Source organism: Paramisgurnus dabryanus, chromosome 3 (genome assembly GCF_030506205.2).
Source record: "Paramisgurnus dabryanus chromosome 3, PD_genome_1.1, whole genome shotgun sequence".
NCBI lineage: Eukaryota > Metazoa > Chordata > Actinopteri > Cypriniformes > Cobitidae > Paramisgurnus > Paramisgurnus dabryanus.
In genome coordinates, this window is record NC_133339.1 from 28409799 (window position 1) to 28428742 (window position 18944).

An 18944-nucleotide genomic window follows, 5' to 3' on the forward strand; every position below is an offset into this window, starting at 1 on the left:
CTGTAATGTTGTCATGGGTGTTGTCTATTGTACAGTCTCTCGTTCCTGGTGTTTGATGTGTTGGTTTTCATGGTGTCTGGTATCCGCCTTTAAAGAGGGGGGTACTGTCATGGTCTTGTCAGACTTCTGTGCGATTAAGGTCTGAGTGCATCTGACAGGACCATGACAGTATTATGTTCTGTGTGGGGACACGTGGAGTTATATTGTGTATGTGGCTTCCACGTGTTCCCACGGTCTTGTCGCTGTCATGGTCTTGCCTGACCTTGGTGTATTATTCAGGTCCTATTTCTGAGGGCAAGGGCATGGCAGCATTGTGGTTTGTGTGGGGACACGTGTTTTTCACATCATGTATGTGTGACACGTGTTCCCAGTGTCTTGTCACTTTTACCCTGCTCCCTTATGTATTCGTGTCTTACGTAATTAATTATGTTCACCTGTTCCCCATTGATGTGGTGTCTTTATTATGCCCTCTCGTTCTCTGTCGTGTGCGCGTCCGTTGTCGTATCTCAGTGTTCATGTTCTTCGTGTGCTTGAGATTTGTTCTTGTGCTTGTATTTATTAGTTCCAGTGTTTTGTGTTTCATCACAGTGTTATCTCCTCCTCTGTTACCCCCACGTGGGTTTTTATGTTCTGTTAATAAATTATAGCTTTATTTTTGTACATCCTTTGCGTTTGGGTTCGTCTTTAGTTTTCCTTTTTTCGGTGTTATCACACCGTGACATTTACACAGCAGAGTTGATTGCTGTGTGGCCAATAGGCCAATAGGAAGGCAATAATTGCTTCAGATTCCAGCTCAGCTTTAATCAGTATCAAAACGTTTCAGTCAAACTCAAGGCAAGACATTGTGTAAGAAATTCTAAAAGTGGCAAACAATCTGGTAAGGTCAGGAATTGATATAACTCTTGTATGGGTACCAGCTCATATAGGAGTTGTAGGAAATGAGTCAGCAGAAAAAAATGCTAAGCAAGCAGCTGGAAATCCTAACATAGATATTGAAGTAAATTACAGTAAAGCAGAAATTAAAAGTATGGTTAAAAACAAATTTAAGGGAAAATGGCAAACATTATGGGCCAGTGGGCAGACTGGAAGACAGTTCTATAGTATACAGAACAAAGTGGGAAAGGGCAGAAATACGAACAGAAGTAAGGAGGAAGAGGAGGACATTTTCAAGAATGAGATTTGGACACACACGATTAAATAATACACTGTTAATAATGAAGAAGCATGCTGATGGCAACAATAGAGCATGTTATTCTACACTGTACTAAATATCAGGAAGAAAGACAAAGATTAATAGCACAATTGCAAGGAGAACAGATGAGGTTAAATTTACAGGACATTTTATAAATAAGCTCAGGTAGAATGTGTTTTAAGTATGTTATTGGCTTCCTGAGGAATACAGGACTAATTAAAAGAATTTAGTTTGATTTTGTTTTGTTTGTTTGTTGTGTGTGTGTGTGTGTATATATATATATATATATATATATATATATATATATATATATATATATATAAAACGGAAGAAGAAGAAGAACAGGAGGCAGAGAGCAGTTGAGGCTTCGACAGACACGTAAAGCGGCTGGCGTGGGGGAGAGAAGAGGGAGAGCGAGCGACAGTCTGAAAAGGATAGAAGTGTGACGGAAGCAGAGCTTCATCGGCTGGGGAGAGGAAGAGGAGTTGGGATACATCAAAGGAGATATGAGAGATGAAGAATGGACCTATATGGTGAACGTGATTTTACCAAGTAGGATGTGATCCTGGATTAACACCATTGTCGGTCCTGGATCAACATTCGTGTTCTTGAGTGTTCATTGGCTGCCATAGCTGCCCATTATGAATTAACGTCACTGTTTTTTAGCATTATTCATGAGAAAGGACTTATCTAACCCAATCACTGCACAGTGCTTTGCATTTTATTTACACCCTTAAAAATAAGGGTTCTTCAGTGATGCAGAAGAACCTTTTTTGGTTCCTCAAAGAACTATTTAGTCAAAGGTCCATTTCTTTGATACATTTTTATAATCTGAAGAACCTTTTTTCCACCTTAAAGAACCTTTTGTAAAGCAGAAAGTTTTTTCAGATGTTAAAGCTTTAACGAACCATTTAGGCCTAAGCACCTTGATTTTTAAGAAAGTATGCATGCAAAGTATAACTTGTCATCACTTGTTGTTATTGTTTAGAGTCATGGCTTGTGTTTGTGCATTGTTCAGTGCTACAACACAAAGGTTTTGTTTTATTTTCCCTGTGACGCAACCAGTAAAGTTTTCGTGCATTTTGCAGGTTTGCCATGGCCTCGAAAACACACGGAAAATATCCTTGTAAGGAATTTTACCGGAATGTTTTGTAAATTTGGGACTAGTGCAATCCGGTTTCACAGCTCATCATCATCAAGACACCATACAGGTTAGTTTGTATTGATACACTGTTTGTATTATAAGTGTTCACAATACGTCAACGTTAATACTGTATGCAAGATAAACTTTGAATAATTATTTCATGATTATAAAACACTACCAGTGCGAGACTTCTGTATCTGTTTCATCTGGTTTGTCTTCACATTCTCCTGTATGCACGTGAGGGTCCAAAGGTTTAAACTGGCAGTGGACCAGCAGTGTCATCATTCTGATCACAGTGTAATTCAGGGGATTCTGGTGGGGAGAAGTCTTCCACTTTTTCATAGCTCTCAGTGCAGCTGTAGCTGCTGCTCTCGGCATCACTGTTCATCTCGCTAATGTGTGTGTGCCTACAATGTCTGTGTGCAATCTCCGCCTTTTCTCCACACCCCAGGGGGTAAGCGAAAGGATTTCGATTTTGCTTTGATCTTATTAACTTTTAATAAAAATGTCTCTCGTTGTCCAGTCTTTGACCTAAATCATTGTAAAAATGACACCTTTAAATTTTAACCTCTTTTAAGGAGTTGCCAACATGTATCAGATTTTACTGTAGTTCTTCACAAGACAACTGACCTCCCATCTTTACACTTTATTAATAAACAAAAACATCAGGACAATAATTCTGAAAATAATTCTGATGCCAAAACATAATTAAATATATCAGAAACAATCAATCTTTATATATTTTTTAAAAATCTTTATCTTATAGCAATATTGTTTTTATATATAATTCTGAAAACAATTAAAGACATCAGAAAGAAGAAACAAAGCTTGAAAGTGTAAGCAGAGACAGTGACATCAAGAGACCCCATAACATCAGTGATGGGACAAAGTTTATATATTTAACAGGATACACCAAACTACTTTATCATGGCATCATCAACATTTGTACCAATCCATCTTTGATGAAAATTGCAATCTCGAAGGGAAATCTACTGTATTTCAGGTTCACTCATTACCCATAACACTTTCATAAAGGTCATCATCACATTTACTGTCTACCATAGCTCTGTTTTCTGTAATATCAACATTAACATAGTCCTCTTCAGAATCATCTGTGTCTGCATTCATACAATCCTGTTTAAAATTTTCTGGATCCACATTAATATTGTCCTGTTCAGAGTCATCACTGCTCTCACAGTCTTTCTTATCAGGTTCCACATGTTGATAGATGTCCTCATCATCCTCTTCATTTTTGGTGTCAAGGGATGTACCTTCATATGTATTACCCACACCTATGGAGATTCCATTATGATGAAATGACTTTCAATATTATTTTAAGAAACACACTGGTATTGAAAGGACATATTTACAAAATACAACACATTATCACCTTTCTTAAAGAAGCACTTTTTATGAATCTCCTTATTGTTTTGCTTTTGTCTTCTCTTCAATATGAAGACGATAACAAGAGCAGACAAGATGAGAAGTACACCTGACCCAACAGCACCAATGACAGGAAGCAGAGAGGCTGAAAGAGAGACGTTCTCAAGTTATTCTTTCTTTACCAGCAGTTTATCTTGTTCTTAAACTTTATCAGGTAAAATGCAATAAGTTTCCAATAGAATGCAGTTTGCCTGTTCATATGAAAAGATGCGGCTCAGAGAAACATTATAACAGCCGTGCAATAACAACACACTGCAGGATTTTGGACCAATGAGATTGCACAGTGGGTGGGGCTACCTTCTGTCACTTGTTAAATGGCACATGGCATGAAAATGTCACTTTATGACTTTCCCCAGCCTGTTTATGTTCCCCAATTGGTTTAAAACGGTGATAGGTGTAAACCGAGCCCTGGGTATTCTGCTCTGCCTTAGAAAAAAGTCAGGAATGTGCCTCGTTGTGTCGTCAGAAGGAGCGAGGTTACCCTGCCTTTCTCTGCTTTGCCTGCTTGGAGCATTTGGGCCCGCCCATTAGGGTAGAAAGTGTAGAGAGTAGAGCCACCGTACCGTAAGCGTGCCATTGTTTTTCAACGAGAGACATTGAGGGAAGCATAACATTTGCTCTGTGTTTGCTGGATAAAACATGGATGAACAAGTTACAGGTCGACGCTGGATTTGCAGAGTTGATGCGTTCCATCAATATTGGATCCGAGCAGAATGGCACAGCAAACTTATGTGAGTAAAACACTTTAGTACTATTAGTGGCTGGCGGTGACTTCTCTTCTTTGCTTGTGAGTCCAAAATGTGTGTTGTCTCATGTTCCACAGGCCTGGGAAGAGTTTATGATAAAATACACATACATGTGTGTGTGTGTACATGGTAATACCAATTGTCCCCACAAAGATAGGAATACCAGTATTTTTGTGACCTTGTGGACATTTTGAGGTCCCCATGAGGAAACAAGCTTATAAATCAAACAGAATGGTGTTTCTTAAAAATGTGAAGTATCAGAAAGTTTTCTGTGATGGTTGGGGTAAGGGAATGGGGCAGGTAAGGGGAATAGAATATACAGTTTGTATGGCATAAAATGCATTACTTCTATGGAATGTCCCCACAAAAATGGAAACCAGAATGTGTGTGTGTGTGTGTGTGTGTGTGTGTGTGTGTGCGTGCGTGCGTGCGTGCGTGCGTGCGTGCGTGCGTGTGTGTGTGTGTGTGCGTGTGTGTGTGTGTTGTACAAGCATCAAAAGGGTTTATGATAAAATTGCAAGACACTCCCAAGACTCACTTAACAGTAAACTCTGATTATACATGAGATTAAGTGAGTATTAAAAGCTAGTCTGACTACGAAAAACATATCCAATCATAGCCGCTTGCAAGTCGTCAATCAAAACCGAGCATTTCTCAAGTCAGCCTCAGAACCAGAATTAAACAATAAAAAACGACTGAGCCATGTGCCCTTTAAATCCTGGATTAGATGTTATGTGTTTACAGGAGGGCTTAAGCTTCATGCTTGGACAATGTTCAACATCTATAACTCACCTCTGATAGTAATGAGCAGCAGGTCAGACGCATCTGAATTGAAGGTACGTGAGGACACCTTCACTTTATAAACACAACTGTAGTTTCCCTCGGTAAAACTTTATAATAACAGTACATGAATAATCATGTACTAATACATAAATTAATAATTACTTTAATATGAAGTAATGATAAGTTAAGCCATGTACTAATCAATAACTAACCATAACTATGTCATGAGTCATATGAATTCATGCATGATACAGCCACCTTAACTACACATTAATACATGTTTGTTAGTTAATGCATTAATTAACACTTTGGGTAACCGAAATCAAACATGCTCTAGAACAGTGGTTCCCAACGGTTCGCAGGATCTGATGCTTTGTTTGAGGTCAAATAAAGATGCATAAAATGTTCCACTTATAATTTTAGAAACAAAAGATATTTTTCAAATTAATGTGCTCACAATACCAAGATAGCAGGTAGTTAAAGTATTTTATTATGTAAGATAATTGTTCTCTATTTTTGTGTGCTTGTCAGTGTAGATTGCAAAATCAAAAGGAAGGTGGATGTAAACGTTGCGGCCTACAACAGGCTGTCCGCTCGTTGCACTTGTGGTCTGCTGCTTTTGGCGCTGTCAAAATATTTCAGTTAAAATCATTCTGACTATTCCTCAGAAATGACAAACATGTTAACCAAAGTCACAATGCCAAATGTATAGTGTTCATATAAAGACCATCAAACCGTCAATCATACCAGTTTATTTGTAAAAGCTATTAAAATGTTATCTTGATGTTATTTTAATTATTGTTTAATTAATTTTTCGCATTGTATCAGGATCAGCGTTCAGCCAGGGGCGGATCTACGGGTGGATTGACAGCTTGCCCACCCAATCAGATTCATGGAAATACATTATGTTTTTTTATTCAAACCGTAATTCTTCAACCATTTGAACTATCAAAAAATTTGAATTGCTCCTAAAGAAAACAAATTGCGCTTTTTGTCAATATATGGTTTATTACGGTAATGTGTTGCTTTCCGCAGTGGTTCTCAATTCCAGTCCTCGGGACCCCCCTCCAGAATGTTTTAGATGTCTCCTTATATGAAACACCTGATTCAGTTCCTCCGCTTGTTAGAGTGTTAATTAAGGAGCCTGATGAGTGAAATCAGGTGTTTCATATAAGGAGACATCTAAAACATTCTGGAGGGGGGTCCCGAGGACTGGAATTGAGGAAGAGGCGGGTTTGAAGAGAGCGCGGTAGGTTAGATTGCACTGCAGATTCGTGTGAACGTGTGGATCACTGCGGTAAAGAAAAGACTTCTAAATAAAAACGGTGTACACCAGCAACACTAAAGTTAACTCGCTTTTGGTGGCTCGGGACTCGACGGCCCGACTGGACTGTTTAAGTTGATTTTCAATAAAGCAGTGTTGAATTTTTTGCTTCTGGGTCCTCTATGTTTCGGAACCAGTGCTTAGGTAAGCCACGGGCGTTTAGCTAAATAAATGCTCAATGCTTAAATAGTTCATCATAAATCGTTGTAATATGCTTATGACTTGCGAATGTTATGCTTATTTAATTGAAATAAACCAAGCTTAATGACGTATGCAGCCTGCATATCCGACCTCCGGAGGATGCAGCCTTCTGTTTGAGAGACGGCCGATTGTAATACAGTTAGATTGAATAACGTAATTCCATCTTAAAATGTACAAACCTGACGGAAAAAACACAGTTATTTTATCTTCCCAATTAACGCAAGTTAAAAAAAGTATGTGAATTTTTCTGGCTCGCAGATATAAACTAACTAACTTATTAACTCATTGTTAACTACTCATAAACTAACAAAAATTCATGATTTGTTAATGTATGATTAGGTCATGACTTTACTTGAAGGGGCACATCATTATTAACTCATTGTTAACTACTCATAAACTAACATAAATTCATGATTTGTTAATGTATCATTAGGTCATGACTTTACTTAAGGGGGCACATCATTAATAACTACTCATAAACTAACATAAATTAATGACTTGTTAATGTATTATTGTGTAGGCCCAACACAATGGCCCTCATTTATCAAAAGTGCGTACACCAAATTTCCAGCGTACACCTTGCGTACACCCAAAACCACGGTGACTTTGAGATTTATCAATATGGACGTTGGCGTACGGCACGCTCAAATCCTACGCCAGCTCAGGAGGTGGTGTACGCACATTTTGAGTTAGTGCAGAAATGCGCAAAAACTTCCTAACACCACAAAACGTACTGACAAACTAAAATATATCATATATTATGACCCACTGTAAAAAACATAGTAATTATAAACTTCAGTGTTTATTTTTATGCAACAATGTTCAATGTTTAATTTGTGAGACTTTACCAAAGCATTTTATTTGTATGCATATGTATTCCTTCAGTTGAGAGCCTGTGCGCTTTACCTGATGTTTCAGAGCGAGCATGTGAACGGAGCTTAGTGGGAGCGGAGCGTTGAGCGGTGCGGTAATATTACCATCAAAGCGCCTTTCCGAAAATTCCGCTCCCTCAGCACCGCTCGTTGAACCCAGAACGCCCTTTGATAATTTGCTAGTTCGATAATCTGTAAAAACGTCTAGCAATAAGTTATGGAATTCAAGCCTTATACATAAATGTAAAGTAAAAATCAAAGTTAAGATTGAGCAGGAAGAAAAAATTGAAAGGGACTGCGGAGAGACACTTCTTTTTCTTATTTAGTCTAAAGTATGGCCATAAATGTAGAATTTGTTCCCAATATTCAACAGTTTGTTCCTTGGAATTAATTATTATAATATTTCGTAATTACTATTACAATTATTATTACTTCAAATTATGAATTAGCTTAGTAAAACATGTGGATGTCGTGGAAACAAATTGTTAATTTGAATTATATCCGGAGCTCCGTATCAAACTGGATCTAAGATACAGCTAACAAACAACTGTATGTAAATACAGAACAACACTACAAAAGTTAGGCTACTACATAATTTGAAAATATTATTAAAAAATAAATAACTGAACCATTAAGCAGACATAGAATTTAGATGTAGGCAACAGTAAATAATAAGAAATAATTATTCTTCTAAATATCAATATTAATAATAAAAATAATAATAAGAATATTACAAATTGTCATCCAATTATGAATGTGTCTTTAATCCCACTCTTTAAACTCCCAAATAAAACAATTTTTTTTTTCCACTTCCCCGGTTTCTCTTTGCCGTCTTTCGTGTGTCAATGGCGTAAAATGAGGGCGTGGGGGAGGCGGAGACTTGAATTTATATGGGCTTGTTATTCTAATGACGATCGTTTTCAGCCGCGGCATTTATGAAGGGCAGATATTGCGTACACCTGAATATCAACGGTACGCACAGTTTCATAAATCAGGCGGTGAGAGGAGTGTAAGCATAATCTTACGCCAACATATACGCCCGTTTCTACGCAAGAATGATAAATGAGGGCCATTGACTTTTCTTGGAGGGGTACACTGTTAAAAAGTTATCAATTACACATTCTATACAAATTCAGCTCATCAAAATCCTAATTTTTGGTGATTTTAAAGGAGAGGGGCAAATGTGAAAATTGGTCAGACATTTGGAAGGGGTAATAATGGCTTAAAAGAAGAACAAGACAGATACTGTATGTGCATTTTGATAATAAGACGAGCCAGTTCACACAATAACCATCGTCTGTAGGCTAACACTGATTTAAATTTAGAAAGAATAGCGTCTGTCACAAAATGGTGCAAAATCGTGTAAAAGAGCAAGCCAAAAGTGGAAGTGACAAAGATGGCAAAAATTTCAATGGTGTTTAAGTGGAGAAATCCAACTTAACTTGATCATCTTGTTCAGGCTATCAAGTATTTTTTATCTAAGTCTTTGCAAACTTTTGTCTTTTCTTTATAAACAGCTTGTGAGTGAAATCAAAATGATTTGATTCATCATTTTAATTTTTTTAAATAGCATTACGTTTGTCTATTTCATTAACATGTTGAAACTTAAACAAAATGGTGCAAAATCGTGTAAAATAAATGCATGTACTTATTTGTAATATTGTTAAACATTTCGTGAAGCAAATTAAAATTAAAATATTTATATACTAATATAATTTTAATGTCTTCATGATTCATGTATGTATGGTGTCACATGCAGCTGTGACTGTATACAATTGCCAGCTTTCTATTGGCTGTTTCAGAGGTTAAGGGCGGCCATTTTAGGTTGAAATCATTGTAGTCCTCAGTTTGCGGCACTTAAGTCAGCACTTAAAAATGAGTCTTACACAGGGCAGGACTTACCAGGGTGGAGGCCCCTGGGCTTGAATAAATTTTGGGCCCTACACTCTCAGAACAAAAGGTACAAAAGCTGTCACTGGGACGGTACCCTTTAAATGGGTCCTAATATTTACCATTTAGGTACAGATGCAGGTACATTTGTACCCATTATATGCACTCTTTAGGTACAAATGTGTACTACTTGACAGGGTACCACCCCAGTGACAGCTTGTGTAAATTATCTTCTGAGAGTGCACACAGTAAACAACCTAAAATAAAAAAATATATAATAGAACTATATTATAGGGAAGTTTCCCGTCGGGGTTTAGATTAATCCAGCACTAGGCCTATTGCTAGGTTATATTAGAGCATTCAAGTAGTTTTTACAAACAAACCTTACAAAAAACATTACAGGGCCCGTATGTATAAAGCCGCTCAGAGTAAAAACTTAGTTTTATGTGAGTCAAAATTCTAAGAATGGCGTCATTTTACTCTTATTTCTAGACTTAAGAATAAATTTGATTTATAAAGCCTCCTAAGTGTTAAGACTAGGTCTCAGCTCCTAAATTATTAAAGAGAGCTGGAGAGGTCTCTTAACCTAGTTAAGAGTAACAAGAGGGCAGCAGAGAGTAAGAGATCTTGCACTTTACAACAAAGAATGTGTTGGAATTACTTTAATTCAAATGTATTTCTGTATCACTTTTGAAAATAAATATTGTTGCATTGTTGCAGAGCAGAAAATTTACAGTAAATACATGTTAGTAGTATATAGACAGTAGATAGGAATTAATATAACATGAAATATAAAGAGTATAGTTTTTTTATACAATGTATATTATATTACACAATATAATATACAGTATAAGATGTATATTAGTAAAACTTATTCAAGTGCTTGAACAGTACCAAGATTTTTTATGGGATTATCAAGACAGCATACTTAAATGGTATATACATTTGAATACACTGTAAAAAGTTAAAGTTGGATCAAATTATTGATAATGCCTAAAGATTTAATGTTTTTTCAACTTAAATCTTCTCAATTTAAGTGAAATAATTAAAGTTAAAAATGTTTAAATATTAGGTGTTACCAATTGAAGTATGTTTTTAAGTAGAGCCGCATTTACATTTTACAGTTTATGATAGGTAAATAAAATACCATAAAATGTAAACAAAATCTACAATAAAAAATGTGAAGTATCTACAAGATTGCAGTTACACCATTACATGTAAAGTGATATTAATAGAGAATACAACCCTGACCCAAAATATAATGTTAGCAATGTTAGAAGTGAGCAAGCCAAAGGTGAATGTGACAAAGATGGCAAAAATTACAATGGTGTTTAACTTGATCATCTTGTTTAGGCTTGATCATCAAATAATTTTTTATCTAAGTGTTAGCAAACTTTTCTCTTTTCTTTACAAACAGCTTGTGAGTGAATTCAAAATTATGCGATTCATCATTTTAATTTTTTAAAATAGCATTACATTTGTCTATTTCATTAACATGTTGAAACTTAATCAAAATCGTGTAAAAAAAATACATTTCTTGAAGGAAATAAAAATAAAAATATTAATATAATTGTAATGTCTTCATGATTCATGAATGTATGGTTTCACATGCTGCTGTGACTGTATACCGTTTCTGGCATTCTATTGGCTGATTCAGAGGTTCAGGGTGGCCATTTTAGGTTAAAATCATTGTAGTCCTCAGTTTGCGGCACTTAAGTCAGCACTTAAGAATGAGTCTTACACTTTACTGAAAGTTGCTTTCAGCTTCTTTATAAATGCCTCCTAATCTCAGACTGCTCCTACTCCATACGTAGAATTTTTTGACATTTAAGTCATAGCTTAAGACTATTCTTAAGAGCATTTCTGAGATGTTTTATACATACGGGCCCAGGTGTGCATCTTGAGACAAAACAATGGCAATGATATATGTTAAGATATATCAGTGCAAGATGTGTTTAAATTAAGACAGATCAAACATGCATTTTAGTCTTGGACTAGGATAAGACATGTCTGGAAACTGACCCTATGGGCCCTATTTTAACGATCTGAAACGCAAGTGTGAAGCGCAAAACGCAAGTGACTTTGTGGGCGGATCTTGGGCGCTGTTGCTATTTTCCCGGCGGGAGAAATAACTCTTGCGCCAGGTGCAAAACAATAAGGGATTTGTCTGAAGTAGGTTCATTATTCATAGGTGTGGTTTGGGCGTAACCTCAAATAAACCAATCAGAACGTCATCCAACATTTCCTTTAAACGCAAGTGCGCAAGTTCCATGGCGGGTTGCTATTATTATGATGGATTTACCGGGCGCACGCCAGAAGCGGTTCACAGCCGAGGAGACCGATGTTCTTGTAAGAGCAGTCAAAGACAGAGAAGTTGTTTTGTGTGGGGATGGGAGAAACCCGCCCAAATCAGCGTAGGTTAAGCGTAGGTTGTCTCATCAGCTGGCATCCCCAGGACGTTGCGCCAAGCGCTACAATGATGCCAGGAGACGGGGGAATCCCAAGCTTGCCATCATAAATTGGGCACGCCGTGTAACAGGAGGTGGATCTGCCTCTACACAGATCTGCGTCCACCCTCACCGCTGAAAAGGTTTGGGGGCTTTGAAATCGGACCCAAGAAACGCAAGCAAGGTCCAACCCCAAAGAACACTTACAAATCAAGTTCATATACATTAAGGTTTCTTATGAAAACGTTTGAATTATTATTTACATAAAATAAACGTAATACAGCCACACAACAAACTTATGAAAATATTTTAATCGTTATTTGCATGAGAATTTTTTTAACGCAGCCACACAATAAATAAAACCACAATGAATAAATCACCACAATGCTCACCACTATGATTCCCCTTATTTAGTGTTAATATTTTTTATTGTAACAATTTATGATTTGCAAAAATAACTGTTGCATCTGTGTAGATTAGATAAGCAAATTGTGTGCGCGTTGTACACGCTATACATTATGGTCAAGCATGCGCCCTTAAAATAGCATAATGAACCACGCGCAACGCGCCACTGACTTTAGACTAGTTTCTTTTGGTCAGTGGCGCAATTGTTTTTTGAAACTGCAAAATAGCATCAGGGATGGTTTGCGCCGGAACACGCCTCCTTTTTTGTGCTGAACCGCCCAGGGAGCGCAAGTTCATTCCCTAGTTTGCCGACATGCGTCTGTGGAGGGAAAAACCCGCTGTGCACCGGTGCAAAATACAAATGATACATGCGTCACTGACAAAGTCAATTGCGCTGGGTGCAAGATAGGGCCCTATGTCTCTAAAGCAGAACATAAGCCCAGTCTAAAATTAAATCATGTATTTTTTAGGGATGTCACAAATCCAAATTAATCCTGCACATTAAAAAATACCCCATAACAACATTTAAAATCTTTGTGTTAGACTTAGCTTAAGAAGAGAATGATATGTCTTCATAAACATTCACCTTACACATTATATAATAATGTATAATCAACAAGTGTATTTTTTGCATATAGCCTACAAGTGGTGCAGTGTTTAAAAATTAAAAAGAAAAGATTTTAGGATGTTATTTAATAATTATGACAAGACCATCATGTAATATTAGACACCAAAAACCAAAGTGGAGAAGATGATCATTATATTATTTTTTGCGTCTGATATGAACATAATACATTAAAACCTTAAATGAACACTTTTCAGAAGTTTAAACTGTGATTCTGTGAAGCACAAGCAAACATGCCGAAAGAGAAACTAGAGGTAGGCTAGCTAACGTTAGTTGATTATATCAAAAACCATCAGGACATCAACATGGCCATAATCTAGTGCATCCTCACCTCCAGATGTAATAAACTGGACTGATGATTTAAATGTTGACATAATCATATGTGCATTGTTAACTCTCCGGATTTTGTTATGTTTAGTAGCTCTGCTCCACTCGTTCACTTCTCCGCAGAAACGGTTTGGTTACAGTGTCGTGTGAGCTGTAGACTGCAAGCAGATTGGATTTTATTTGGCGCACACAGACCGCTTGTTGATGTCAAAGTACCACAAGAGCGATTAGAAAGCAGACTTCTCCGTGTGATTTCTCGAATCGCTCTCGCGGTACTCTGATGTCATTCTTCTGGCTGTTGTTGAACCACATGAATACACCCGTCTGCTTTACAGTCACTTTTGCGCCGTGATAATTTGATTTCATATGATGATCGGATCGCGCAGTGCCGCATGAAGTCAAATGCACCAAATACCAAATAGCCGACTGTATATGAGGTTCAACCCGCCAAAGTAGCAAGTGGAGCATGTGAATGGTGAGTGATTCAGATGTCAATTTATGAATGAAAGTGTCAAAGGTTTGTCACACACTGTTAGGTATCCTCACGCTTTTTTAAATGGGTATACGGAAATCCTTGACCATTCCTATACTGCGTATACCGGCGTATATGGGTGTCACGATTTTCCAAATCCTCGATTCGATTACATTTTCGATTCTAAGGTCACGATTCGATTCGATTCTCGATTTTTAAATTATTATTATTTTTGAAAGACAAAATGGATTCCTTCTTGCAAGCACATGGACTTAAGAAAAGTTTGAGATTAAATGGATGAATATTCTCATACCTGAACACATAACACCAGCATCTTCACCGTGGCTACAGTCATGGGTACCTAGTCCCCTGTGATTGCACTGTTTTAGGCTGCTCTCACTTCCAGAACATGCAACATCATCCAGCCAGATCTTTCCACTCCCCAGGCCAAAAAAGCCCCACTGTTTGCACTAAGAGCTTTTCCACATTTAAACGAGACGTTGTGCTTTAAAAGTGTATATTTGTTATTTTTATTATAAAAAAGGATAATCGTTTTGCTAGATAAGACCCTTATGCCTCATTTGGGATCATTTAGAGTCCTTTGAAACTCCGTTGAAAAAAACTGTTAAGTGTTGAGTTAAGTATTAAATGTTGGGCTCTATTAAAGTCCATTAAAATGAGAAAAATCCTGCAATGTTTTCCTCAAAAAACATTATTTCTTCTCGACTGAACAAAGAAAGACATCAACATTTTGGATGACATGGTGGTGAGTAAATTATCTGGATTTTTCTTTTAAGAAAATGGAATATTCCTTTAACTCAACATTCTTTTTATATTAAAAACAGCACTCAACAAGACAATATAAATCTTAATTTATACATTTTCAAAATAGTGATCAATTTGATTGCTATTTTATAAGATGCTATCATCAAGTAGGCTATTGTGCAAAACAATGTAAGAGAAGATAATGTATTTTTATTAAAGAGTAACTAACCCCTGGTCAGAGCCTTGCATTTGAAAAATGCAAGAATAGTGGGCAGACACCAACGGAGATAAGGGGGGACAAACTGAGCTCATACCAAGGGTAAAAAAGAAGATATTTTGAGAAATGATGGTTAACACACAGCAGTAAGTGACCATAGACTTCCATAGTAGGAAAAAATATTTTGGAAGTACAGTATTGTGATAAATGACTAAGAAAATATTGTTGTGGAATTTTAGTCGCATCAAATAATACCATTAAAGAGTGAAAGTCAAGGATCACACAGACACACTGTTAACATAATTTTCTTTGTCTGAATGTATTATATTCTGCAGAATACTCTCTTACCCTCTGTATGCAGAGGTAAAAATGAGAGCCCCGTTCACAAAGTTGATCGCATTTTTATAGCAAGATAATAAAAATACATAGTCATCCCATCTCCACCCATGAACCAAAGATCGTCATTTTAGTTCCAGCGTCACTTAGAAAATAACCTTCAACTTATCAACGATTAAGAAACATATCAGTTGAAGCACATCTAGTCAAATAGAAGAAATTATTTTGATCTCAGTGAACTCGTTTCACTTATTCATCAGTTGTTACCTATCTCATTCACTAGCCCCCCGTTATCTGATCTGCTATAGGACTTTGTATAATTTTCCCTTCCTTGAACACTTAGCTACTAAACAGATGGAAAGAACAGAAATCTTTCACTAAAACAGAAGAACAGGATTTTGCATTTGACAATTATAAGTTCATAAACTATAATTAAAATAAAAAATCTCCCACTACAATATTTTGATAAATGATGGTAAGCACACAGTTGACGGTACAATTCCATCATATTTTTATTCCTACTACGGAAGTCTATGGTCACTTACTGCTGTGTGTTTACCATCATTTATCAAAATATCTTCTTTTGTGTTCATCAGAAAAAAAGAAATTCATACAGGTTTAAAAAACATGAGGATGACTAAATGATGACAGAATTTTAATTTTAACACTCTGGGGTCGATTGTCGCGCGGGCGCCGCAAACTCTTTATTTTTCAATCACTCCGCAAAGAGACTTAAATTACTCTGCTGATTTTTGACATACAGATATGATTTATACATCATTTAAAACGTTAAAGTGTCTTGTTTTTTTCTGTCCACTCCCAATAAAAACAGAATGTTGTGCTTTTCGCAAAATTAAGAAAATAAACATGATGCACGTTTGTTCTCTCTCCCTCAGTGAAGTCCTTTCAGTAACGCATCAGAAAAATAAATTGTAACTTAACGAATACTTGTCGTAGAAACACAAGATAAATGTCTCCATAATGCTTGGAATGTCTCCTTTTAAATGATGTAAGTGAGATTGAAAACAGATATTGTCATTCGGTGTAAACTGTATGAGAAGGAGGAGAAGTACCGTATTTCTCCAGTTACCTCATTATCTGTAAGGAGATGAGATCACCACACCCCCGCGCCATTGAAGTGAACGAGCAGAAACATCCATATGCATGACTCGTGCCTCCTGCAGTCAATGGATCATACGCAATCCACAATCCAGTCTCTCCATTCCTTGTTGTTCCATCCGATTGCACCAAACATGACATCTAAATCCTTATTTACTTTCGTATGTGTGTCAGTATCTCCAGACGCGAGTGTTTTCTTTGTCTTCGGTCAAACAGTTGACGCGACGGGAACGCACATACACAAACACGCTAGTCAGGAAACTCGACGCCCATTTTGGTATTCTTATAAAATACGCGATTGCAAACAGTACAATCCTTATTTAGTTGCGTCTAAGCGCATATCTCCGCACAGCAAGTTTATTAAACACAGGATCACTCGCATGTGCACACGTTTATTGCATTTATGATCAACATGTGAGGTAATGGCGGCGGCTGTACAGTAAACAAACATTGATAAGTTTATCACGCGTGTTCCTTGTTGTGTTTCTACTATAATGATTACAAAAACACAAATAAGAGTCCAGACAACGATAGGCAGTTGTTCTTTTGAGCTTTTTACTGCACAAAAGAAAACCTCTTGCTGGCCAACCAAACACAAACCCTGTGTTCACTTTACGATGGCCAAACAGTACCTTTACCTTAGGCTACTATGGTTTTTAAAAGGTAACTTATACTTGTGAAATTAATAAAAAATATTTCAATAGAAATATATATATAATGTGTGTGTGTGTATTTACATTATATTGAAAAGTAAACCTTATCATGGTTTTACTACAGAGAAAGTTACATTCCTGTTGAACATACCCACAAGGCTCATTATGTGGCTCATTATTCAACTCTTTTGTCTCTCAGCTGTCAATCACTGATTATTCAGGAGCTTTCCCGCCTCCACGCATACAGCCTTTCCCAAGCAAAAGTGTCTTATAAATTGTAAATCAATATCTTGCTTTATGTGAATGAGTAGGCCATATGATTTTCACATCATTTTGAAGAAAAAACTCTAGACTACTAGATCCTGTCTTCAAAAGTCTTGGGAAAACATGTTTAGAATGAGTTTTGTGGAGTTATATCAGTGACTTAAAAATTTTGCTTTTTCAAAAACCACGCATAAACATTTTTCTCTCAAAAATACAAACATGTACATACATGTTGATTATATGATATTGTATCCCAGTTTGTGATGAACACAGTGTTATGAGACTTTTGCCATTAATATGTTTTTAAGCAACTGAAAAAAGCACAAATGTCAGTGCATGTCAAAACTTCCCCAGGCCCCAGAGGGTTAAAGTGAACTATCCCTTTAAAGTTGATTAATTGATTCACTGCTCCTTTAAATAGAGGAAGAACATTGAGATGATTACGCATTTTTCTACTACAAAGTAACTCAGAAGGAGATCATCCAGTAGTAGAATGTGAAGTAGCACTGTAGATTTAAAGAAAGTCTTTTACTGTTGATTTCCATGGCTTTCAGACAGAATAGCAGATTGTATATAACTTTTCATTTCGTCATAATCCCCTAATGTCTCAGGTGTTCTCATGTCAGAAATAGACCCTTTTACAGCCCACGTGATCAAATAGTTGCATACACATTTTGGCAATGGAAGTGGTGTTGTTATCCACTCCACTACATGGATCTGGTAGTCGGATAAAGTCAACTCTCTCTGTCTGTGTCAAGTTTAATTTCATGTACATATTTTTCAGGCTGGCTAGTTGCCAAGGATACATGAAAACAACAAAGTCCTTACACCTGTTTAAAGTTTCAATGTAATATAAATAAAAAAAAACTAATATAAAGCATTATTTTATCTTTATTAATGTTAATTTAAACATGTACTGCTCATGGTTAGTTCATGTTAGTTAATACATCAACTAATGTTAACAAATGAGACCTTATTGTGAAGTGTAACTGCATAGGCTTATAGAAATATTATGCTATGGTGGGGAGAGGGGCTGCAGGAGACGCAGGAGACTTAAACATGCACTCGTTTAAGCTCTGGCTGTGCTATATCGGTGGGTATGGATAGCAATGCACGTTTTTAAATTTAAGGCTGCAGTCTAGTCCAACTTATAATCATACAGTACCATAAAGATCCCATCTATACTAATATTATGCATACCTTTTCTATTTTTTACAAAACAGGTTAAAGTAAACCCTTATTAATTTGAATTAAATGGTGTTTGTGTACTTTAAATAACCTTGACATTTGAAATGAAACCTCAAAGTTCATATTTAGTTAATTGTAAACATACTGTATTTACCTCTGACTATTTAAATAGTTCTGGTTTATGGTATGTGTGTTTGCATTAAATCAGCAAAAGTGAATAGGAAGTTGCAGTTCGTTGGTTCCTTTTTATATTTTTATTTAGTTAGGATTGCTCAGCACAATGTTTGTGGCATGTAAAGCAGAACTAATGAGAACAAATGTGTAATAACATTTTGTTATTTAGAGTTTCTAGTGAGCCAACAGAAAGATGCTGTTACTTAAGACCTCTCTACCCATAGATTTAATTTATTGTTTTTATTGTTTGCATTGGTAATGAATGCTGCACTTAAAAATCAGAGCATGTTACATTTAAAAAAGTTTCCAACATGTATCAGTTTGTACTGTAGTTCTTCCTCAGCCTAAAACAAGACA